The sequence below is a fragment of the Salvelinus fontinalis genome, chromosome 34 (genome assembly GCF_029448725.1).
Source record: "Salvelinus fontinalis isolate EN_2023a chromosome 34, ASM2944872v1, whole genome shotgun sequence".
Taxonomy (NCBI): Eukaryota; Metazoa; Chordata; class Actinopteri; order Salmoniformes; family Salmonidae; genus Salvelinus; species Salvelinus fontinalis.
In genome coordinates this window covers 33,366,068-33,391,891 of record NC_074698.1, presented here as the reverse complement: position 1 = coordinate 33,391,891, position 25,824 = coordinate 33,366,068, and positions in this window count along the sequence as shown.

Here is a 25,824-nt window from a genome sequence, read left to right as displayed (position 1 = left end):
AGAGGAAATAGTTACTGTAAGAGCTAGAAAATGACTACTGCAGTTAGAGAGGAAATAGTTACTGTAAGAGCTAGAAAATGACTACTGCAGTTAGAGAGGAAATAGTTACTGTAAGAAATAGTACATGACTACTGTAGTTAGAGAGGAAATAGTTACTGTAAGAGCTAGTACATGACTACTGTAGTTAGAGGAAATAGTTACTGTAAGAGCTAGTACATGACTACTGTAGTTAGAGGAAATAGTTACTGTAAGAGCTAGAACATGACTACTGCAGTTAGAGGAAATAGTTACTGTAAGAGCTAGTACATGACTACTGTAGTTAGAGGAAATAGTTACTGTAAGAGCTACTACATGACTACTATAGTTAGAGAGGAAATAGTTACTGTAAGAAATAGTACATGACTACTGTAGTTAGAGAGGAAATAGTTACTGTAAGAGCTAGAAAATGACTACTGCAGTTAGAGAGGAAATAGTTACTGTAAGAAATAGTACATGACTACTGTAGTTAGAGGAAATAGTTACTGTAAGAGCTAGTACATGACTACTGCAGTTAGAGAGGAAATAGTTACTGTAAGAGCTAGTACATGACTACTGTAGTTAGAGAGGAAATTGTTACTTTAAGAGCTAGAACATGACTACTGTAGTTAGAGGAAATAGTTACTGTAAGAGCTAGTACATGACTACTGTAGTTAGAGAGGAAATTGTTACTTTAAGAGCTAGAACATGACTACTGTAGTTAGAGGAAATAGTTACTGTAAGAGCTAGAAAATGACTACTGCAGTTAGAGAGGAAATAGTTACTGTAAGAGCTAGTACATGATTACTGTAGTTAGAGAGGAAATTGTTACTTTAAGAGCTAGAACATGACTACTGTAGTTAGAGGAAATAGTTACTGTAAGAGCTAGAAAATGACTACTGCAGTTAGAGAGGAAATAGTTACTGTAAGAGCTAGTACATGACTACTGTAGTTAGAGAGGAAATTGTTACTTTAAGAGCTAGAACATGATTACAGCAGACAGTCTGGTTTTACTTTTCACACCTCTATTATGACCAAGAATAGACCTCGTGAGAAATGAATTGTTAAAGGATGGTTCCATCAGAGAGTTAATAATCATCACCAGCTAACCTCATCCAACAGGAGTTACACTCCTCTCCCTTCATCCTTTCCCAGATGTGTGAAATTGGTTTTTAGATAATAGCATAAGTCAAGAAAGTCTCAGTCGGTATTAGATAGAACGTCATGGGAAAAACAACCTGTGGTTACCTAGGTTACTCCATTGGCTCACAGCAAAGTCTTAAACTTTTGCAAACAACATTCTCTTGTCTGCTTGTTTTAGTCAATTACACAAAAAAACTAAATTTAATACAAAATTACAACATGTCTAAAGATAACTAGGGAGCAGGCAATGTTGAAAAGTTCTCACTACTTAGAAAAATGTAATGTTGTAGGGCTTCGCTCATGCCCCTTTTCATGAAGGTGCTAGCAGCCACACGAGTGAGTGAGTGCTAGCTAGCTATCTGCTGACCAGAACATTAAGCTAGCCAAGACCAACAACACAAACAAATGGACTATACAGCTGCAAGTAGTGAGTGGAATTACAAGCAAACTATACTAAACAAGTCAAATGTGTTACCGGTGACAAAATGTTGTCTCTTTTACAATGGTGGCCAATTGGAAAGAATGTTTGTTTTCCCCAATGTGTGGGTGTGGTCGAGGGTAATTAGTTATTATATGTGGATATCGTGCGTAAATCTAAGTTACAAAACAAAAACATTTAAGTTAAAGCTAGAGATATGCTTTTTCGCATTGGATGTGTCTCAATCCACCACATCCACCAGTGTGGAACTTCTGCATCTGTGGTGAAAGGTGGCAGAGCTAGAGTGTTTTTTATCAGACCACATGAGACAACCTGGAAAATCCCATGCAAACGTCTGTAGCGTACGAACAGTTTGACCTACAAACTATTATGAAGGGGAGATCCTCACGAACATGATGGTGTTCTCCGTTTTGATCTACCATCCCCACAAGTGTCATGGGACTCCTCTGAAGTTAACCGGTACCGGTATTTTGAAGTTAAAACCGGTACTGATATTCTGAAGTTAACCGGTACCGGTATTCTGAAGTTAACCTGTACCGTTATTCTGAAGGTAACCTGTACCGGTATTTTGAAGTTAAAACCGGTACTGATATTCTGAAGTTAACCGGTACCGGTATTCTGAAGTTAACCTGTACCGTTATTCTGAAGGTAACCTGTACCGGTATTCTGAAGTTAACCGGTACCGGTATTCTGAAGTTAACCTGTACCGGTATTCTGAAGTTAACCTGTACCGGTATTCTGAAGGTAACCTGTACCGGTATTCTGAAGTTAACCGGTACCGGTATTCTGAAGTTAACCTGTACCGGTATTCTGAAGTTAACCTGTACCGGTATTCTGAAGTTAACCTGTACCGGTATTCTGAAGGTAACCAGTGCTGGTTTAAAATAAGGAATGGAAGTAGGAAGGTATTTTTGTTCCTACCCAAAAAAGTGTTTCATGTGTAAAAAAGCAAACAAAATATTTCCTGAGTTTTCTTATATCTCCTAGATTAAGGACAGACACTTCAAAGCTTTGTTTCTGATGATTTCTTGTTTGACTGGTCGTTTTTTGACATTTATGAATGTATTATTCCTAAATGGGTCCTACAATTCTAACTCAAATAGGCCATGGCCATCTTAAAAGAATTCCATATGTCAGCCTAGCACACCCAACCAGATCCACTGTGATATTTATAGTCTTTGTGTTTTTGCTTTATGGCAAACCAGGTGGTGGGGCCACTGTTTGTTGTATTATTTCAAATGAAGGAGTGCACCTTTAATGCTAAATTGGCTAGCTTCTACACAACCTTTATTCAAACAATTGGGATTAGCCATCTTCCCATTACCAATATCTGCTTCTGTGCATGTGTGATTGTCTGCTTTATTCACAGTATAATGTGATGATCAATATGACACGTTTCATTACTGCAAGTGTCAATGTTATTTTCTCTTTTGAATTCATCTCCACAGAGTGACTGCCTTTAAAAAGCAATCGCTTTGAAAATGGCCTATGTGGCATCAATATGAGTCAGAAAGAGTTATTCTACTGTACAAAATTGACTACAAAGTGTAAATAGGATCATTTTGGTCATAAAGTCAGTCTCGTTTAAAACAGAGTTTGAAACATTTGTGCTTCACAACGTGTAAATGAAGGTTTTGATTTGACTCTGTCCATTTGCCTACTAACATGGGGTGAACAGCTGTGGTGATTGCTATCTATCCAATAGCATAGACAGTGAGACAGGTCTGAGTGTATGTAAACTTCTGACCCACTGGAATTGTGATACAGTGAATTGTAAGTGAAATAATCTGTCTGTAAACAATTGTTGGAAAAATTACTTGTGTCATGCACAAAGTAGATGTCCTAACCAACTTGCCAAAACTACAGTTTGTTAACAAGAAATTTGTGGAGTGGTTGAAAAATGAGTTTTAATGACTCCAACCTAAGTGTACGTATACTTCTGACTTCAACTATACATCCAACATTCACACACGTTAATTTAACATGACTAAATAGCAATAGCAGGTAGCACCATGATAGTTACTGCTTCAGAGCAGATGGTGCGTGAATATTCTATAGGGTGTTAACCTGAGACACCAGAGTGTACTATCACACTATAACACTCCATTCCACTGTAAACCTGTTGACAGTCCCTACACGTACATAAACTCAGCAAAAAAAGAAATGTCCTCTCACTGTCAACTGCGTTTATTTTCAGCAAACTTAACATGTGTAAATATTTGTATGAACATAACAAGATTCAACAACTGAGACATAAATTGAACAAGTTCCACAGACAGGTGACTAACAGAAAGAGAATAATATGTCCTTGAACAAAAAGTGTGTGTGTGGGTTTGGGGGGTCAAAATTAAAAGTAACAGTCAGTGGCTGGTGTGGCCACCAGCTGCATTAAGTACTGCAGTGCATCTCCTTCTCATGGATTTCACCAGATTTGCCGATTCTTGCTGTGAGATGTTACCCCACTCTTCTGCAAGTTCCCGGACATTTCTGGGGGGAATGGCCCTAGCCCTCACCCTCTGATCCAACAGGTCCCAAACATGCTCAATAGGATTGAGATCCGGGCTCTTCGCTGGCCATGGCAGAACACTGACATTCCTGTCTTGCAGGAAATCATGCACAGAACAAGCAGTATGGCTGGTGGCATTGTCATGCTGGAGTGACATGTCAGGATGAGCCTGCAGGAAGGGTATAACATGAGGGAGGAGGATGTCTTCCCTGTAACGCACAGCGTTGAGATTGCCTGTAATGACAACAAGCTCAGTCCGATGATGCTGTGACACACCGCCCCAGACCATGACGGACCCTCCACCTCCAAAATCAATCCCGCTCCAGGGTACAGGCCTCGGTGTAACGCTCATTCCTTTAACGATAAACGCGAATCCGACCATCACCCCTGGTGAGACAAAACCGCGACTCGTTAGTGAAGAGCACTTTTGCCAGTCCTGTCTGGTCCAGCGATGATGGGTTTGTGCCCATAGGCGACGTTGTTGCCGGTGATGTCTGGTGAGGACCTGCCTTACAACTAGCCTACAAGCAAGCCCTCAGTCCAGCCTCTCTCAGCCTATTGCGGACAGTATGAGCACTGATGGAAGGATTGTGCCTTCATGGTGTAACTCAGGCAGTTGTTGTTGCCATCCTGCACCTGTCCCGCAGGTTTAATGTTCGGATGTACCGAACCTGTGCAGGTGTTGTTACACGTGGTCTGCCACTGCGAGGACAATCAGCTGTCCATCCTGTCTCCCTGTAGCGCTGTCTTAAGTGTCTCACAGTATGGACATTGCAATTCGTTGCCCTGGCCCCATCTGCAGTTCTCATGCCTCCTTGCAGCATGCCCAAGGCGCGTTCACGTAGATAAGCAGGGACCCTGGGCATCTTTCGTTTGATGTTTTCCGAGTCAGTAGAACGGCATCTTTAGTGTCCTAAGTTTTCATAACTGTGACCTTAATTGCCTACTGTCTGTAAGCTGTTAGTGTCTTAATGACCGTTCCACAGGTGCATGTTCCTTAATTGTTTATGGTTCATTGAACACTCATGGGAAACGGTGTTTAAACCATTTAAAATTAAGATCTGTGAAGCTATTTGGATTTTTACAAATTATCTGTGAAAGACAGGGTCCTGAAAAAGGGACATTTCTTTTTCTGCTGAGTTTATATACACACAGCCAGGTAGCTGAGTTTATAGCTATTTACACAATGTGTCCCCTTGTTGTCTCATCAAATGAGAGAAATGTTGATATCTGGACCTGTACGACAGCATACAGGGCTCAACCTCACACTGTCTATACTGGGCTCTGTTACAAATTGTCATGGCTTAATGACAACTGGTATTCTGGGCCATTATCAGGTATTATGTTGATATGTCATCACAATGGGAGCAGCAGTGGGCAATAACCGTCACAGAGGACTTTGTTTTGTGATAGCAACAACATGGTCTGCGTTATTGGCAAAATCAGAGACACACTAAGGAGAGTGAGAGAGATGGAGAGAGGGAACTAGAAAGACAGATAGAGAGAAAGACACTGACTGAAGAAAGACAGACATACAGACAGAGGGAGAAAGAGCTAGATGGGGGAATAGAGAAAGATGCATAGTGTGTGTGTGTGTGTGTGTGTGTGTGTGTGTGTGTGTGTGTGTGTGTGTGTGTGTGTGTGTGTGTGTGTGTGTGTGTGTGTGTGTGTGTGTGTGTGTGTGTGTGTGTGTGTGTGTGTGTGTGTGTGTGTGTGTGTGTGTGTGTGTGTGTGTGTGTGTGTGTGTGTAAGAGAGAAAGAGAGGAAGAGAGAAAGAGAGAAAGAGAGAAAGAGAGAAAGAGAGAAAGAGAGAAAGAGAGAAAGAGAGAAAGAGAGAAAGAGAGAAAGAGAGAAAGAGAGAAAGAGAGAAAGAGCAGCGATCAGTGTTGATTTGATGGCTGACCTGATCTGTAATCTGATTCAGCTATAATGTGAACCAGGTGTAAAGTTAATCAGATCTAACCGTATGACGCCTCACAGTCTTTCGCTCTTCTCTGTTTCCCTCTCATTTTGTCTGCGGCTGGAAATGAAAGAAGAGAACGGTTCTTTGTTGTGTAACACAGTAAGGCTTTTGAGAGATTGGATGTTACATAACCATTCAATGTGGGATCATCTTAGACCCCCTGAATGCTTCATAATTACAAGGAAATTAGACTGTTCAAAAGAATGTAAAAATATACAGCACAGTAACACCCTCGAGTGAATGACTTGTAGGGTAAATGTGTTAACAGGATTATAAACACATTATAATAAACCTCTTGGATTTACAGACACTATGATTGCTCATGTCTCCCAAGTTACCTATTTGATTACGTTATACAGAGTCCATAAAGAGTCACAGAAACACTGTGGGTGTACTTATTCCAAAGCCTGACTGAAGCAATTCGTATTTGAATGACTACAGCAAGAGATGTGTACTGAGAGATATGACACATTGAGAGAGAGAGAGTGGATACGATGTCAATCTCATCATCACACAGCAGCACGTGAAAACCCCCATTGTTCTATAGTGTCAGATCTTTCCCTGTTCAATGAAGAAAGAGAACAATGAAGTGTTATCATAGACCACCTAACTAATTGAGGGTGGTAATGAATCAATTCTGATATCTCTCTCAAGTGTACAAAAGGCCCAGGACGGGTGATCTTTGCTTTGTGATGTTTTTCCTACTGGCTTGAGCTTATCAAGGACCCAAGAACACATTGATTCTGAGTTTCATGAAGATGCTGTTTACGTGCCTGTGTGTGTGTGTGTGTGTGTGTGTGTGTGTGTGTGTGTGTGTGTGTGTGTGTGTGTGTGTGTGTGTGTGTGTGTGTGTGTGTGTGTGTGTGTGTGTGTGTGTGTGTGTGTGTGTGTGTGTGTGTGTGTGCGTGTGTGTGCGTGTGTGTGTGTGTAATGAGACACACACACACACACCACACACACACACACACACACACACACACACACACACACACACACACACACACACACACACACACACACACACACACACACACACACACACAGCCCTACGAGCCTCGTTTAGCTTTAGGAGGCTTGTTGAGGAGTGGTGACAGTGAATAACAATAACTCTCCTGATTCTTTATATGTGTGAGAGTAGGAACCACAAATATGACAAGACAGGACAAAGGACAGGAGTGAAGCTCAGATCACATGAATCATCTTTGTACAATGTAATCAATAACACGTGTAACACCTACCTCAGTGTACTGCACCAAGACATGTCCTGTCATTACTCTGTTATGTCACCTACCTCAGTGTACTGCACCAAGACATGTCCTGTCATCATTCTGTTATGTCACCTACCTCAGTGTGCTCCACCAAGACATGTCCTGTCATCGTTCTGTTATGTCACCTACCTCAGTGTGCTCCACCAAGACATGTCCTGTCATTATTCTGTTATGTCACCTACCTCAGTGTGCTGCACCAAGACATGTCCTGTCATCATTCTGTTATGTCACCTACCTCAGTGTGCTGCATCAAGACATGTCCTGTCATCGTTCTGTTATGTCACCTACCTCAGTGTGCTGCACCAAGACATGTCCTGTCATCATTCTGTTATGTCACCTACCTCAGTGTGCTGCACCATGACATGTCCTGTCATCATTCTGTTATGTCACCTACCTCAGTGTGCTGCATCAAGACATGTCCTGTCATCATTCTGTTATGTCACCTTCCTCAGTGTGCTGCACCAAGACATGTCCTGTCATCGTTCTGTTATGTCACCTACCTCAGTGTGCTGCACCAAGACATGTCCTGTCATCGTTCTGTTATGTCACCTACCTCAGTGTACTGCACCATGACATGTCCTGTCATTATTCTGTTATGTCACCTACCTCAGTGTGCTGCACCAAGACATGTCCTGTCATCGTTCTGTTATGTCACCTACCTCAGTGTACTGCACCAAGACATGTCCTGTCATCATTCTGTTATGTCACCTACCTCAGCGAACAACATTATAACTGTTCATTCCTGGAATGTATGAGCAGCATTATGGATCAATAATCCCTGTATTCATCTGAATGGATCATTTTTGTGCGTTTGCCCACTACACCACAAATAGGGTTTAGAAGGGAACATGGTTACGACACAACACTTAGCAATAGCCATTTGGTCATGAGTAAGTCATTTCTTCTTTTCCTCGCGTACAGCAGTGGTTTTCTAAGAAATGTTATTTTCTAAAATATGGGAAATTTGCTCATGTAATTAATGCGTGAAGTCCTTTACAAAAAAAACCAAGCTAATAAAATAGTGAAAAAAAACTAAGTTATGTGGCCATGAGCAATCCAGAGATGGCGCTTAGATAGCCTAAATGGTAGCTGTGTTCTCATCTTAAATACCACATCAATTAGATTTTCCAAGTAGCCCAACCGAGCATGACCAAACAATTCAATCGGATACAGGACGCTGTGTGTACTTGAAGGACAGCAGTGGATGAGGGAAACTGGAAAGAAAACCACAAGTGTTCCCTGCTGACCTACTGGAGATGTAATCACAACAAAATGAATTCTGTCAGCTTCTTTTCATCGTCAAATTGATTGTTTGGATGTCTTGCAGTTTAAACCAGTTTGATGTGCGTATTTAACAGAGCCGCTCCAGACCTTCCTGGGGCCCTAAGCAAAACTCTGCCTAGGGGCCCTCCTACCTGACCCGTGAGCCATGTAAACCATTTGCCATTGTCACACAGTCAGACCCCAGTGCTCCCACTACAATCCTCCCTCCTTTAAAACAGTTTGCTCAATCTGTCGGTCTATGAATAAGTAGACCTATACAGAATGAGGTATAAACAAACTATATTTATTGAATATAATATTTTCAATAGACTCTTTTAAGATAAGTGAATATTAACATAAATAAGAAATTGTAGAAAACATAAAATATAACACTGAGCTTTGGCTCTGCTGTCTGGTAATTAGTCCAGTCCTCACAATATTATACAATTAGCTTTGTATATACACAATGTAAACATAAGCCTATAAGTCAAATAAAACCTATACAGCTGTGTGATTAACTTTGGTTCCCTCTACAGCCTGGGCATTGTCAGTATCAGCATGAGCACCAGTCTATCTGGACTGTCTGGAAGAAATTGAGAAAGTACAGTGGGGAGAACAAGTATTTGACACACTGCCGATTTTGCAGGTTTTCCTACTTACAAAGCATGTAGAGGTCTGTCATTTTTATCATAGGTACACTTCAACTGTGAGAGACGGAATCTAAAACAAAACTCCAGAAAATCACATTATATGATTTTTAAGTAATTAATTTGCATTTTATTGCATGACATAAGTATTTGATCACCTACCAACCAGTAAGAATTCCGGCTCTCACAGACCTGTTAGTTTTTCTTTAAGAAGCCCTCCTGTTCTCCACTCATTACCTCTATTAACTGCACATGTTTGAACTCGTTACCTGTATAAAAGACACCTGTCCACACACTCAATCAAACAGACTCCAACCTCTCCACAATGACCAAGATCAGAGAGCTGTGTAAGGACATCAGGGATAAAATTGTAGACCTGCACAAGGCTGGGATGGGCTACAGGACAATAGGCAAGCAGCTTGGTGAGAAGGCAACAACTGATGGCGCAATTATTAGAAAATGGAAGAAGTTCAAGATGACGGTCAATCACCCTCGGTCTGGGGCACCATGCAAGATCTCACCTCGTGGGGCATCAATGATCATGAGGAAGGTGAGGGATCTGCCCAGAACTACACGGCAGGACCTGGTCAATGACCTGAAGAGAGCTGGGACCACAGTCTCAAAGAAAACCATTAGTAACACATTATGCCGTCATGGATTAAAATCCTGCAGCGCACGCAAGGTCCCCCTGCTCAAGCCAGCGCATGTCCAGATCCGTCTGAAGTTTGCCAATGACCATCTGGATGATCCAGAGGAGGAATGGGAGAAGGTCATGTGGTCTGATGAGACAAAAATAGAGCTTTTTGGTCTAAACTCCACTCGCCGTGTTTGGAGGAAGAAGAAGGATGAGTACAACCCCAAGAACACCATCCCAACCGTGAAGCATGGAGGTGGAAACATCATTCTTTGGGGATGCTTTTCTGCAAAGGGGACAGGACGACTGCACCGTATTGAGGGGAGGATGGATGGGGCCATGTATCGCGAGATCTTGGCCAACAACCTCCTTCCGTCAGTAAGAGCATTGAAGATGGGTCGTGGCTGGGTCTTCCAGCATGACAACGACCCGAAACACACACCCAGGGCAACTAAGGAGTGGCTCCGTAAGAAGCATCTCAAGGTCCTGGAGTGGCCTAGCCAGTCTCCAGACCTGAACCCAATAGAAAGTCTCTGGAGGGAGCTGAAAGTCCGTATTGCCCAGCGACAGCCCCGAAACCTGAAGGATCTGGAGAAGGTCTGTATGGAGGAGTGGGCCAAAATCCCTGCTGCAGTGTGTGCAAACCTGGTCAAGGCCTACAGGAAACGTATGATCTCTGTAATTGCAAACAAAGGTTTCTGTACCAAATATTAAGTTCTGCTTCTCTGATGTATCAAATACTTATGTCATGCAATAAAATGCAAATTAATTACTTAAAAATCATACAATGTGATTTTCTGGATTTTTGTTTTAGATTCCGTCTCTCACAGTTGAAGTGTACCTATGATACAAATTACAGACCTCTACATGCTTTGTAAGTAGGAAAACCTTCAAAATCGGCAGTGTATCAAATATTTGTTCTCCCCACTGTATGTCACATAGTTAAGCGGTCATTTACACAATGCATTTCTGCCATACAATCTTAAAATGTTACTAAGTGTGTAAACATTTTAATGTTTGAATTAAAATATTACCATCAAAATATTCCTCCTCTGCACTTTGAGGCAAAATCATCAATGATGTCATCATAGGACATTGTTTCCCCATGTCATGATTTATGCTCATGATGGCCAGACCACACAAACATTCCTGTGACATGGAAGACCTCAGGTAGCTTTGATGAGCTTTTTTTTGAAAAGCTCCTCTCTGCCGATGTTACTGGTATGGTGACTGCAATTCTTAGGGCTGTCCAAAGGTTAGGATAGAGTTCCTCCAGGTTTTTCTCACAGAGAAAGGAAAGTGTCACGCCCTGACCATAGTTTGCTTTGTATGTTTCTATGTTTTGTTTGGTCAGGGTGTGATCTGAGTGGGCATTCTATGTTGTTTGTCTAGTTTGTCTATTTCTATGTGTTGGCCTGATATGGTTCTCAATCAGAGGCAGGTGTTAGTCGTTGTCTCTGATTGGGAACCATATTTAGGTAGCCTGTTTTGTATTGTGGGGTGTGGGTGATTGTTCCTGTTTCTTTGTGTATGTCACCAGACAGGACTGTTTCGTGTTATTCTCGTTTATTGTTATTTTGTTGTTTTGTTCAAGTATTTGTTTTTCATTAAAAGGAATATGAATACTCACCACGCTGCATCTTGGTCCTCCTCTTTTTCTCCTAACGATGATTGTTACAGAAAGCAGCTTGAAGGCAGTCATCCTGTCTGATGGCAGATCAGGTACATTCTGAATCTCGGGTGCCAGATCCATTCCACTGATGTCACAGTCATCTATGAAGGTCAGAGTGTTTAACTTCCATGCAGTGAGCCTTTAAAGATTCACTTGACACCTGAGAGGCAGTGCTAAAGTTCAGCAGCACTCCATATTTGGTTTTCACCTGGTTGAGTGTTTCAAATCTCTCATCCATGGATGTCACAGCAGAGTCGACCACAATGTATAAGTATTTGACTTCAAGGTTTATCAGTGCATCAATCATTGGTTCATCAGGAGCCTCTTGCTGTTTCTCAGTCTCTTCTCTTTCAGAACAGCCTCCACATTAATTTCTTCACATGCTTTTGGCTGTTGTCTGGGCCTCAGAGAATCCAGTTTCCCGGTATGTAGCGAGGTAGGCCTTTGCATTTGAAATTAAATTCACTGCAATATCCAACTGCATTGAGGCAGATTGGAGGAGCTTGTTCACGTTTGTCATTGTCAGTATCTCACACCATACGACACAGCAAATCAAGAAGCGGTAGGATCCAACTTCATCTGCAAGTGCTTGTGCCTCCACTTTGGCCACTGGATCGTTGATTGTCTGTCTGGCTTCCAGTAATGCCTCCCGAACCTCAGAAGCCCGATACCTGATTGCATGAACACTTTGGAGCCTACTCCTGACTTGTACTCCTTGGTGCTTGCCCTTCATGCTGGCCACTTTATCATAAGCTTGCCCTCTGCAATCTTCAGCTAGTTCAGCTTATCTAAGATGACAGTGGACAGAGTCAAGCCTGTTGTAACAACATTCACAAAGCCGAGGAAGTGCTCCTTGATCTCTGGCTTTCCCTTTAAAGCAAAGCTTCTCAGAATAATGGACATTTGCTCCTGGTGACTAATGTCAGGTGTACAGTCCAAGATAATGGAGAAGTACTTTGAGTCTCTTGAGTCACTATTGCTTCCAGAATCTTGTCACTCACAATCTGTATGAGCTCATTCTTTGTGTGCTTCCCAAGGTAATGAGCATGTGTCTCTCCATCTTTCATTTTGCTGAGAACTTTCCAAAACGGGGTCAAATTTAGCCAGTAATTCAACCTCTGTTAGGAAGTTTCCATTATCTGGTTGGAAGAGTTTGTCTGAACCCCTGAATGCTATGTTTCTTTCAGCCAGAGACTGGGTGATACTTATTAAACGTGTAAGGAAATCCCGCCATCTCTTTCTTTCAGTCTCCAAAATTGTCATTTGTATCTGGTCAAGAGTCTGTCCCCGACTTAGGCGCAGATCAAGTTCTCTTCACTTAATCATATTGTTTATGTGTTCAGGACTACCCTCATGGTGTTTCAGAAAGGTGTTGATATTTGACCAGTCATTCACGCCTTCCTTTATTATTTTGTAGTCTTTAGTAGAAAAGAGCTTACAGCAAAAACAATACACTGTTTTTGATTGAGTATGAAAGCCAGCTCCTGGTAATCTTTTCCCCGTTTGACAGCTGTCTCTGTAATAAGCCTGAATGGAAACCTCTTCTAGACTTGTCTTTAGCGTAAGCAAAATCCATTCCTGGTTTGAATGGACCTCTGAGCACTATCTCAGTCCACATAAAGTCTGTTAAGACTGGGGGCCAATCTGCTGGGTCATTTGGTGGAGCAGCAACTGTTCTATTAGGGTCTGAGCTGCTTGTATCTGATGCTGGCTGTACACCTCTGGTTGTGCTGGTACTGGCTGAGGCTGCCTGTACTTCACCTGGGTCTGTGTTAGTACTGGCTGAGGCTGCCTGTACTTCACTTGGGTCTGTGCTAGTACTTGCTGAGGCTGCCTGTACTTCACCTGGGTCTGTGTTAGTACTGGCTGAGGCTGCCTGTACTTCACCTGGGTCTGTTAGTACTGGCTGAGGCTGCCTGTACTTCACCTGGGTCTGTGTTAGTACTGGCTGAGGCTGCCTGTACTTCACCTGGGTCTGTGTTAGTACTGGCTGAAGCTGCCAGTACTGGGTCTGTGTTAGTATTTGCTGATGCAGGCTGTACTGGGTCTGTGTTAGTATTTGCTGATGCAGGCTGTACTGGGTCTGTGTTAGTATTTGCTGATGCAGGCTGTACTGGGTCTGTGTTAGTATTTGCTGATGCAGGCTGTACTGAGTCTGTGTTAGTACTTGCTGAAGACGGCTGTACTGGGTCTGTGTTCGTACTGGCTGAGGCTGGATGTACTGGGTCTGTGTTAGTACTGGCTGAAGCCGGCTGTACTGGGTCTGTGTTAGTACTGGCTGAGGCTGGATGTACTGGGTCTGTGTTAGTACTGGCTGAAGCCGGCTGTACTGGGTCTGTGTTAGTACTAGCTGAGGCTGGATGTGGATCAACTGAGTCTGTGCTTGTACTGGCTGATGATCCAGCATCTCCTCTACTGACAACCTTAAGCATAGCACCTGTAAATTAAAGATAATACTATTATTAATTTTATCAGCTGCATCAGGCCCATTCAAACTGGCTCCCCCAGATTTCCTTTAAAACATTTTCAAATATAAAATATTACTTATACTATGGCTTGGCTGAATACTTGATGGTTTTTATGTACTGAGAGATGTGCATCCATATTGCCCAGTATGCCCAGCTAGTCATCATTTTAAATTCAATATATAAATCAATAGTCAAGGTCAATCCATTGCTTTCCATCTTGCATTAGTCCAGAGTTGTAACTAAACCTTGACTGAGAGACTAGATAAGCACTGAGCAGTGATACATGGATTAGCTATGGTGTAGGTGAGACAGAGCACCAGGTTCTTGTACATCTGCAAGCAAAGGAGATGATAATTGTGTCTGTCTCTTGCTTCCATATACATATGTAGGATCTTAATTTGAGCCGGTTGTGGTTTACAATTAATGGAGCTTTTTGTTGGGGTTGATACATTTTTTGTTAGGGCAAATCAAGTCTGAAATCCATTCTCAAAGTGGACATTACAAACTTTAGAAGTCTTTAAAAAAATCTAATACACCACAAGTTTGCATTTCCTGCTTTGCAGTAAGATTCTCAGCAACTAAAGAGTGATCAAATTACGATCCTACATCTGTACAGTTGCTAAGGTCTGTTGTGAGCAAAGCAAAATAGAAAACAGCTAACAATAATGAAAATATATTTTGTGAAACACACAATTTACATATCACACACACACACACACACACACTCAAGTTAACACAGCCCCTCTCCCACATACACCCACACCTCCAGCTGTTCTCCTTTGCCTGTCTTCTCCCGTTATCCAACTCAGTGGAGGCTGGTGAGGGGAGGACGGCTCATAGTCATGGCCGTAATGGAATGAATGGAACTGTATCAAACAATTAGAAAGGGAGGGTTTCATGTGTTTGATACCGTTCCATTCATTCCATTCCAGCCTTTACATTAAACCCGTCCGCCGATTTTATGTGGCACTAGCCACTGATCCACCCAACCTTTTCCAGCGTTGAGTAGACACCACCCTCCTTTCCTCCATCCCTCCCAGGCCTGGCTGTCTCTGGCTCTACTGAACGTACAGCGATAATGTTCTTGGCTGGGTTGCATAAAACATTGTGTTTGGCTTAAGGATTTACCTTAAGGAATAACTTCCCCTTACCTAAGGGAATTGTTTAAGGGGGTTGCATAGAGCCCCTCATACGTGTTCCTTAGATAAGGGTCCATAGGGCTCTATGTAGTGAATAGGGTATCATTCATGACACGTTCACTGAGCTTATGAAAGCAGCCCAGACACATTTCTTATCTGGCTCAGTGTTAACATCACTGTTGTTCTCCAGATCACGTTTACATTGCCTTCAGGTGGTTGGTTATGATTCAGCTATCAATCTTCTCATTCTGTCCTCTGTTCTTTTATAAGCATAGAATGAAATACTAAATGGAGATGCTGATGTAAAATGAGGATTTAATTATTCAGTTTGTTTATTTAGGAAAAGAGGTGTATTAATCTGCATGAATCTGCTACTAATCCATGTGGGTATGGTCACAACTGCTGCTGCTACTAATCCATGTGGGTATGGTCACAACTGCTGCTGCTACTAATCCATGTGGGTATGGTTACAACTGCTGCTGCTATTGAGGTGCTATTGAGGGGTGGTAGTGTGTGTGTGGGGGGGGGGGGGGTTGTGTCCAGTTGTGTTCTCTCATAATAAACCTTTTGCTTTGCAGAGCAGTGTTATGGGTTATGTGAGGCCACCACAGTCTGTGTGAGTAGAGGATGTACCTGTTACAGAGCTGTGTTATGGGTTATGTGTGGCCACCACAGCCTGTTTGAGGATAGAAAGTAGCAGTGTCATGGGTTATGTATATGTGGCCACAGCAGCCTGTGTGAGTAGAGGATGTACCTTCAGCTGTGTTCCAGCCGCTGTTCCATTCTACTATTCAACCCTTCCCTCCTCCTCTTCCTCCTCCTGGGACGAAGACTTTGTGTACAAGGCTGCCCCTCGCCTCCTACTTGTGTTCCTACCAAACAATGTCCCCACTTGGTTCCGTCTGTAAGAAATGTTGTGTTCCTGTGCATATTAATAGCTGGACGGAATTGTTACATGCGGAAGACTTTTGAACAAAATGGTCGCACTAAACAAAAACATTGTGACAGAGGTGAAGTTTTCTGAGAGTAGGCTACAGCAGTGGCTCTCAAACCTCTCTTCGTGGAGCTCCAGACGTTTCACAATGTTGTTGTATCCCTGAACTAATTCACCTCACGAGGAGAGGTTTGAGAGCCCCTGGTCTACAGGGTGACCTTGTTCAAACTCACTGAAGGAAGGGTTTCCTCTGCTGAAACTACTCATTTTATAGAATAGGATCATTCAAATGTATTCATACTCATAGTGTTCACTGAAGATTTATGGCTCTAATATTATTTACTTTTATTTTTAAACCAATGACCTTCCCCAGACACCCTATTCTTCTAAGGCTTTGGTAGCCCCTGCACACCTATATTCTAATCTCGGAGCTAATATCAGACTCTGAATGAAGGCACTAGATTCATTCTCCTCACCTCAGTTGCACTTAATGCTAAAAGCAAAGACTTGTGTATTGATTCATCTTATACTCCCTGCATACCACTGCTGGCTTGCTTCTGAAGCTAAGCAGGGTTGGTCCTGGTCAGTCCCTGGATGGGAGACCAGATGCTGCTGGAAGTGGTGTTGGAGGGCCAGTAGGAGGCACTCTTTCCTCTGGTCTAAAAAATATCCCAATGCCCCAGGGCAGTGATTAGGGACACTGTCCTGTATAGGGTGCCGTCTTTCGGATGGGACGTTAAACGGGTGTCCTGACTTTCTGAGGTCATTAAAGATCCCATGGCACTTATCGTAAGAGTAGGGGTGTTAACCCCGGTGTCCTGGCTAAATTCCCAATCTGGCCTTCAAACCATCACGGTCACCTAATAATCCCCAGTTTACAATTGGCTCATTCATCCCCCTCCTCTCCCCTGTAACTATTCCCCAGGTCGTTGCTGCAAATGAGAACGTGTTCTCAGTCAACTTACCTGGTAAAATAACGGTAAAATAAAAAAATAAAAAAATACAGAATGGATTTGATCTAACACAACTTAAGTCTCCCCCAGGCATGGTATCAACATGACCCAGCAGCTGTTTCTTTTCTCTCCCAATACTGTACACACAGGGTCAGGTGAGGTTGGTCAGCAGCTGGCTTTAAGTCAACCATCTCAGTATAGAATCAACACCAACTTTAACCTTCACCATAAACCCTTCTAACCATTTTTACTCAAACAATTATCAGACTACATTAGCCCCACTCTATGTATGTAACGACAAAGCAAGATAACGCCGAAGCAAGGCCCTGTCCAGAAACAACCCCTAGACTTTACCCGCCTAAAGGCACTACTCTCCTTTTTTTCACAACTCGCCTAAAGGCACTACCCCCCTAAAGGCACTACCCCCCTAAAGGCACTACCCCCCTAAAGGCACTACCCCCCTAAAGGCACTACCCCCCTAAAGGCACTGCCCCACTAAAGGCACTGCCCCACTAAAGGCACTGCCCCACTAAAGGCACTGCCCCCCTAAAGGCACTGCCCCCCTAAAGGCACTACCCCCCTAAAGGCACTGCCCCCCTAAAGGCACTACAAGGCTCTACCCCCCTAAAGGCACTACCCGCCTACAGGCACTACAAGGCACTACCCCCCTAAAGGCACTACCCGCCTACAGGCACTACAAGGCACTACCCCCATAAAGGCACTACCCGCCTAAAGGCACTACCCCCTTAAAGGCACTACCCCCCTAAAGGCACTACAAGGCACTACCCTCCTAAAGGCACTACAAGGCACTACCCCCCTAAAGGCACTACCCTCCTAAAGGCACTACAAGGCACTACCCCCCTAAAGGCACTACAAGGCACTACCCCCCTAAAGACACTACAAGGCACTACCCCCCTACAGGCACTACAAGGCACTGCCCCCCTAAAGGCACTACAAGGCACTACCCCCCTAAAGGCACTACAAGGCACTGCCCCCCTAAAGGCACTACACGGCACTACCCCCCTAAAGGCACAACAAGGCACTACCCCCCTAAAGGCACAACAAGGCACTACCCCCCTAAAGGCACTACCCCCCTAAAGGCACTACCCGCCTAAAGGCACTACAAGGCACTACCCCCCTAAAGGCACTACCCGCCTAAAGGCACTACAAGGCACTACCCCCTAAAGGCACAACAAGGCACTACCCCCCTAAAGGCACTACCCTCCTAAAGGCACAACAAGGCACTACCCCCCTAAAGGCACAACAAGGCACTACCCCCCTAAAGGCACAACAAGCCACTACCCCCCTGAAGGCACAACAAGGCACTACCCCCCTAAAGGCACTACAAGGCACTACCCCCCTAAAGGCACTACCCCCCTAAAGGCACTACCCTCCTAAAGGCACTACAAGGCACTACCCCCCTAAAGGCACTACCCCCCTAAAAGCACTACAAGGCACTACCCCCCTAAAGGCACAACAAGGCACTACCCTTCTAAAGGCACTACCCCCCTAAAGGCACTACAAGGCACTACCCCCCTAAAGGCACAACAAGGCACTATCCCCCTAAAGGCACTACAAGGCACTATCCCCCTAAAGGCACTACAAGGCACTACCCCCCTAAAGGCACTACCCCCCTAAAGGCACTACAAGGCACTACCCCACTAAAGGCACTTGTGGAGATGGGAAAGTATTCATTAGACAAGTACACTAAATATAGTCATAGCTCCACATTTTCCTTTGATAAGCTTCATGGAATATTACCCATATTTCTTACACCTAGTTTCCACTCCTCTCAGATCTTAACCAGTGCCTCGGGGCTAGGGTTGTTTTCTCTACAGTGCCTGAGTTCAATGCTGCTTGATCTGTGCCCGTAGATATTTTTTGCACGAAGCTCATCTTGCTAAGGAGATGAGAAGTAGAAATGTCTTCATCTGTAATAGGGTCAATGACCTGATGTGTGTATTTTGGTGTCTGAAGCATAATAAATGTTTATAAACATTGCATTATTAGACTTCACTTTCCCCTATTTACTGGCTTATAACAGTATTCAGTATGATTCATGGGAATTTAGGGAGCTATAGAGCTCAGAAGTACCTAAACTAAAATCAAATTTATTATCAACTTTATTAAAATAAAATAACTCTGGTGCCATAATTGTGAGTATCTGTATTGATAAGTAAAAATAATGCTGAGGATCTTAAACTTTATTACAATTTTTATGCTTGAAAGGCCTTTGTCTCTACATTGGGATTTCATTCAATGTCATTCAGTATAACAGACATTCAGGAGCCATTTCAGACCATAATGATTTGTGATAGTCACATAACAGGATATTGCATCAGAAAGAAGATTCAGAAAGACCCCCTAAAATATAGATAATTTCACCTTTTCGTTTACTGGTGCACTATGGTACAAAATCCTGTGTCATACGGTACAACGCTTAAAAAACATTTTAAATGTTTTTATTTTAAAATAGCATATTTGATGTGAAATGTAACGTTAAAAAGCTGAAGATCAAGGTCATAGTTTTTTCATAGGTGGCCAAGCAATTGCCTGTAGAATAAGTTCAAACTGTTTTTTGTCATACGGAGTAACGATTATGTCATTCTGCATAACTGTTATACCACAATGTCATTTGTTACTCTGTATGACACATATACAGTATCGTTTTTGTGTTTTTAGGACATTAGCTTTTACGGAATGTAGTGTACATTTTATTAATAACATATTTATGTATTTTTATGTGTTGAGGTATATTTTGTCTTTATTACATTGTGAAAAACAAAAGTAATGACAATGTTGGTCAATTTCTTAAACAAATAATCAGGTCTATATAATTAGTAATGGAAAGGAAACACAGACTCTTTCTTTAAATATAAAAAAATACTCCTTTAGTAAAACAATTTGTAGACAGAAGTTGGTACAGAGTACAGTATAACAATATATGATAGTTTCTCCCTAAGTTCTGCAAAATGTCCTAGACATCCTGTAACTCATATAGCTTCCCCAAACCCCCTTACGTAACTTTCCCTAGCAACAACATTTTAATAAATCTAACCTCCCCCTGACAGCAGGAACCATCTTATCAGCAAGTAAAAACTCAGAAGTGGGTTTGACCGAAACTTGACCTGTCATCACAAGTAGAGGGTCATGACAAGGTGAGCGAGTGTAAGCATCTTCTGACAGGGGACTGGTTTCATCAGGTCTGTGGCAGCCTTGTGTTCTCGGAGAACCAGATAACCACGCTGGGATCCAGACAGGAGTCTGAATGTAGACGCCTTCTGATAGTGTCTGAAGGTCACAACACTCAAAACAGGTTTTAACACACCGAAGTCTCCTGAAGAGGAGACCTTACAGTTTATCATAACGTCATTTATGAACCCTTTAAAAGGTATAAGGCCGTGGTTTAACCCTCTTTAACAACATGGTCATTATTATTATTAAATCAAGTCATCAGCGCTTAATTATTACCATAATGTTGTAGTAATGCTATATCAGTACAGTTTTGATGTTGAGGGAATATATGTCCGTATAGATGCCTCTATCCAACGAAGATAGGGCTGCTTGGTTCAGGGCCTGGAAGAACTCAGATCCTCTAGTTAGGGAAGAGTCTCTTTGAGCAGGAAAGCAAGGTATTATAGTGGTCATGCAGTTAAGTGACAAGTGCAGTTCAGCAACCAGCAAACCTGAATTATGACTAAGTTCAGTTAGGTTCACACTCATTTGCAGTAGGCTAGATCTTTTATCTTCAACACAACGTATGAGTTTCAGACTAGGCTGTGGGCGGTTACTCAAAGGTTGTTTACGACATCATTTAGGAACTAATTCAAGTCATTTTACTATAGCCTGCACTATATCTCTGTCATTATATTTGTCTTGTGTTTAGCTACCGCAGACGTAAGAAGGAGAGGAACATAGACCATCGCCCAGTTAGAGAGATGACGACCTCTACAGCTGAAAAGAGAAGGGATAAATGGAGTAAAAACCAGAGGAGTTGGAATTATTTTGGGCTGATTTTCAATCCAAGTTCATCACATTTTGCTGACAATGTTATTCAATCAAAATGTTATACTTTCAATGTTTCAAAATGAATTGATCTTGACTTTATATCATAGATGAATTAGAGTTCTGACATTCCTTTTCCTTATGCCTGTTCTCCATTTACCTTAAAATAAAATAAAAAGCTGATTAAACCTGATTGCCAGTGCCTTTCATGTTATATTTAATATGTAATAAGTACATCATTGTTGCTGAGACAGTCTTTTAGTATCATCCAATGTGGAATCTTACAGTATGTCATTTGGTATAAAGATGCTACAGTCAGATGCTGTAACGCAGGTTTTTCACATATTATTACATTGAGTTTTGTCATCTGAGGACAAATAACAATCTTTACCTCTTTACAGAAATTTTTTTTTAGAAATGTTCCATTTTTTTTTTTTACTTTAGAGCGTGAAATTCTAGGTGTAAGATCAACAAATGAGCTCATGTTAGTAGAAAAGTCTGATGTTAATTTGGATTTTCAAAGCAGTACATGTTTGTTGACCTCAAGCTACATGTTTTACTCTCTAAAAATAGCTGAATGCTAATATATTTTAAGGACCCCCTAAAATATTGATAATTTCACCTTTTCGGGCACTGGTTAACTATGATACAAAATCCTGTGTCATACGGTACAACGCTTAAAAAACTACTTGGAATTTCAAAGCAGTACCTGTTTGTTGAGATCAAACTATTACTATCTATGAACAGCTGAATGCTAATACTTGTCACGCCCTGACCTTAGAGATCCTTTTTATGTCTCTATTTTGGTTGGTCAGGGCGTGAGTTGGGGTGGGCATTCTATGTTTGTGTGTGTTGTATTTCTATGTGTTTGGCCTGGTATGGTTCCCAATCAGAGGCAGCTGTCAATCGTTGTCTCTGATTGAGAACTATATTTAGGTAGCCTGTTCCCACCTGTGTTTGTGGGTAATTGTTTTCTGTTTTGTGTTGTCACCTTGCAGAACTGTTCGTTTGTCTTTGTGTTGTTTTTTGTTCAAGTATTCGTATTTATTAAAAGTATTATGAATACTTACCACGCTGCATCTTGGTCTTCTCCTTCTCCCGACGACGTTTGTTACAATACTGGTAAATAATAAAATAATGTGAAAATCCATTATTGTTACACTGACAAATGACACTATTCATAGGAGAAATAATATGATTCAAATTGAAAATGCATGGATTTAATTCTCAGTGACTAAAACTTGTTGTAACATATATCCAACACTCTAATGAACTTAAATTCACATTTTTAACACAGTTTTATATTTTTCCTATTTTAAACCCTTATTCATCATTGACCCAATAACATTATTTGTATTAATAACCAATGTACAGTTGGAAGCTTTACCTTAGTCTTTGCTAGGTAAAGCCCCGCCTTATCTCAGCTCACTGGTCACCATAGCAGCACCCACCCGTAGCACGCGCTCCAGCAGGTATATTTCACTGGTCACCCCAAAGCCAATTCCTCGTTTGGCTGCCTTTCCTTCCAATTCTCTGCTGCCAATGACTGGAATGAATTGCAAAAATCACTGAAGCTCGAGACTCATATCTCCCTCACTAGCTTTAAGCATAAGCTGTCAGAGCAGCTCACAGATCATTGCACCTGTACATAGCCCATCTGTAAATATCCCATCCAACTCCCTCATCCCCATACTGTTATATATTTTTTTGCTCCTTTGCACCCCAGTATCTCTACTTACACATTCATCTTCTGCACATCTATCACACCAGTGTTTAATTGCCAAATTGTAATTATTTTGCCACTATGGCCTATTTATTGTCTTACCTCCCTTATCCTGTCTAGGACTGGGCTAGCGGCACTCCCCCCCCACCCCCACTGAAAAGGCAGAGCCGCGAAATTCAATTTTTTTTTTTTTTTTAAATATTTAACTTTCACACATTAAAGTCCAATACAGCTAATGAAAGACACAGATCTTGTGAATCCAGCCAACAACCGATTTTTAAAATGTTTTACAGGGAAGACACAATATGTAAAGATGTAAATCTATTAGCTAAACACATTAGCTAAACACATTAGCATAATCCACCATCTTTTCTTTGTCCACCAACACCAGTAGCTATCACCAATTCGGCTAAACTAAGATATTGATAGCCACTAACCAAGAAAAAAACTCATCAGATGACAGTCTGATAACATATTTATGGTATAGGATAGGTTTTGTTAGAAAAATGTGCATATTTCAGGTAGATGGCATAATTTACAATTGCACCCACCGTCACAAATGGACTAGAATAATTACAATGAGCAACGTGTTTACCTAACTACTAATCATCAAACATTTCGTAAAAATACACAGCATACACTAATCGAAAGACACAGATCCTGTGAATACAGACAATATTTCAGATTTTCTAAGTGTCTTACAGCGAAAACACAATAAATCGTTATATTAGCATACCACATATGCAAACGTTACCAGAGCCTTGATTCTAGCCAAAGAGAGCGATAACGTAAACATCGCCAAAATATATTAATTTTTTCACTAACCTTCTCAGAATTCTTCCGATGACACTCCTGTAACATCACATTACACAATCCATATACAGTTTGTTCGAAAATGTGCATATTTAGCCACCAAAATCATGGTTAGACAATGAGAAAAGTAGCCCAGCTGGTCAGAAAATATCCTGCGCCATATTAGACAGTGATCTAGTCGTATACATAAATACTCATAAACGTGACTAAAAAATATAGGGTGGACAGCGATTGATAGACAATTTAATTCTTAATACAATCGCGGAATTACATTTTTTTTAATTATCCTTACTTTTCAATACAGTTTGCGCCAAGCGAAGCTACGTCAAAAAAGATGGCGTCATAAACGATTAACATTTTTCGACAGAAACACGATTTATCATAATAAATTGTTCCTACTTTGAGCTGTTCTTCCATCAGAATCTTGGGCAAAGAATCCTTTCTTGGGTCTAATCTTCTTTTGGTCGAAAGCTGTCCTCTTGCCATGTGGAAATGCCAACTGCGTTCGGCATGAACTGGAAGCGTGCCCAGAGATTCACAGTGTCTCAGAAATAAATGTCCCAAAATCGCACTAAACGGGTATAAATTGCTATAAAACGGTTTAAATTAACTACCTTATGATGTTTTTAACTCCTATAACGAGTAGAAACATGACCGGAGAAATATTACTCCCTACACTAATGATTGGAACAAGTGCAGGTCGGTGGCCACCGCGCGCTTGACGCAGTTGGAAAAGAGTTCCTACCTACAGGTTTTTTTTATTTATAGTGCCTGTGATTGGGCAATCGACACCATTCAAATCGTCATCACGTAAAGGCATCCAGGGGAAGACGTAAGCAGTGTCTGTATACTCATAGCAATAACAGTGGCCTTTAAACTGACTTCAGAACAGGGGCCAAAATGTGTGAAATCTGACTCCATGTCAGGGAAATTGCTGTAGAATGAGTTCTGTTCCACTCAGAGACAAAATTTCAACGGCTATAGAAACTATAGACTGTTTTCTATCCAATAATAGTAATAATAAGCATATTGTACGATCAAGAATTTAGTAGGAAGCCGTTTCAAAAATTACACGATTTCCATAAATAGTGACAACAGCACCCCCTAGACCTTAACAGGTTATCTTACCTCATTTGCACACACTGTATATAGACCTTTCTATTGTGTTATTGACTGTACGCTTGTTTATTCCATGTGTAACTCTGTGTTGTTGTTTGTGTCGCACTTTGCTTTATCTTGACCAGGTCGCAGTTGTAAATGAGAACTTGTTCTCAACTGGCCTACCTGGTTAAATAAAGGTGAAATATAAAATGTTTAAAAAAACATTTGGAAGCTCTGACTAACCTCTCATATTAATGTGTCAAGACTAGCTGGGCACACTTAATGAAGTGGTATTTTTAGAATAATTATAACTATTGCGAGTGCTACTGTCGTCATAGATACTGTAGCTTCTGACTGCAGGCTTATTAAATGCACTGTAGATGGGGAGGTTTATCAAAGTAATGTCTCAAGAAGAGACTGTCTGGATGTGAGCATGTCACCCAGACATCTCACTTTCACACTGATTTTCTCTTCTGATGCCATCATCCATATAAATGAAATGCTAATTTATTAACTAATTAGTACCGTAGAGAACTATCATCAACTGCTCTGCTCAGTCATCTATTTTTAACCCAAGATAAATGGTTGAATATTTTTCTCTGAATCCCTGTACAACTCCAGCTGCACCTAGTTGCATGTACTTGTGGGAGTATCTTTGTTGGTGGATAAAATGATGATGTCATATGGCCCAAATGTTCACTTTCCTTTTGTACCTGGCGCTAGTGCCTCTTAGTATGCTCTAGTGAAGTATTTTTTCTACTTGGTGTTAATATCAGGGATATTGACTTGCATAGATCTTTTGACAAAAATGAAACAAAGTTGCCCGGTAAAAAACAAAAACAAATCATGGATTGCTATCTTACCTTGTCCATGGACCGCTTACAGGGTCAGGAAACCCATATGTCATTTTGTAAGTTGGGTGAACTATCCCTTTAAATGAGGGCTTTATAATCAGTTTTGAAATGGCATAACATGGGCATGCACTTAGAAAGTAAAGGAATTTACTGTAATTTACTCTCCTGTATCTCAGCTAAACATTTGCTGTTAATATTGCCGCTAAGTAATGTAGTAATTCCCTAGACCACAATGCATTGCCGTTTACAGTAATGTAATGTAAATTGATAAAAGGAGGACGTCA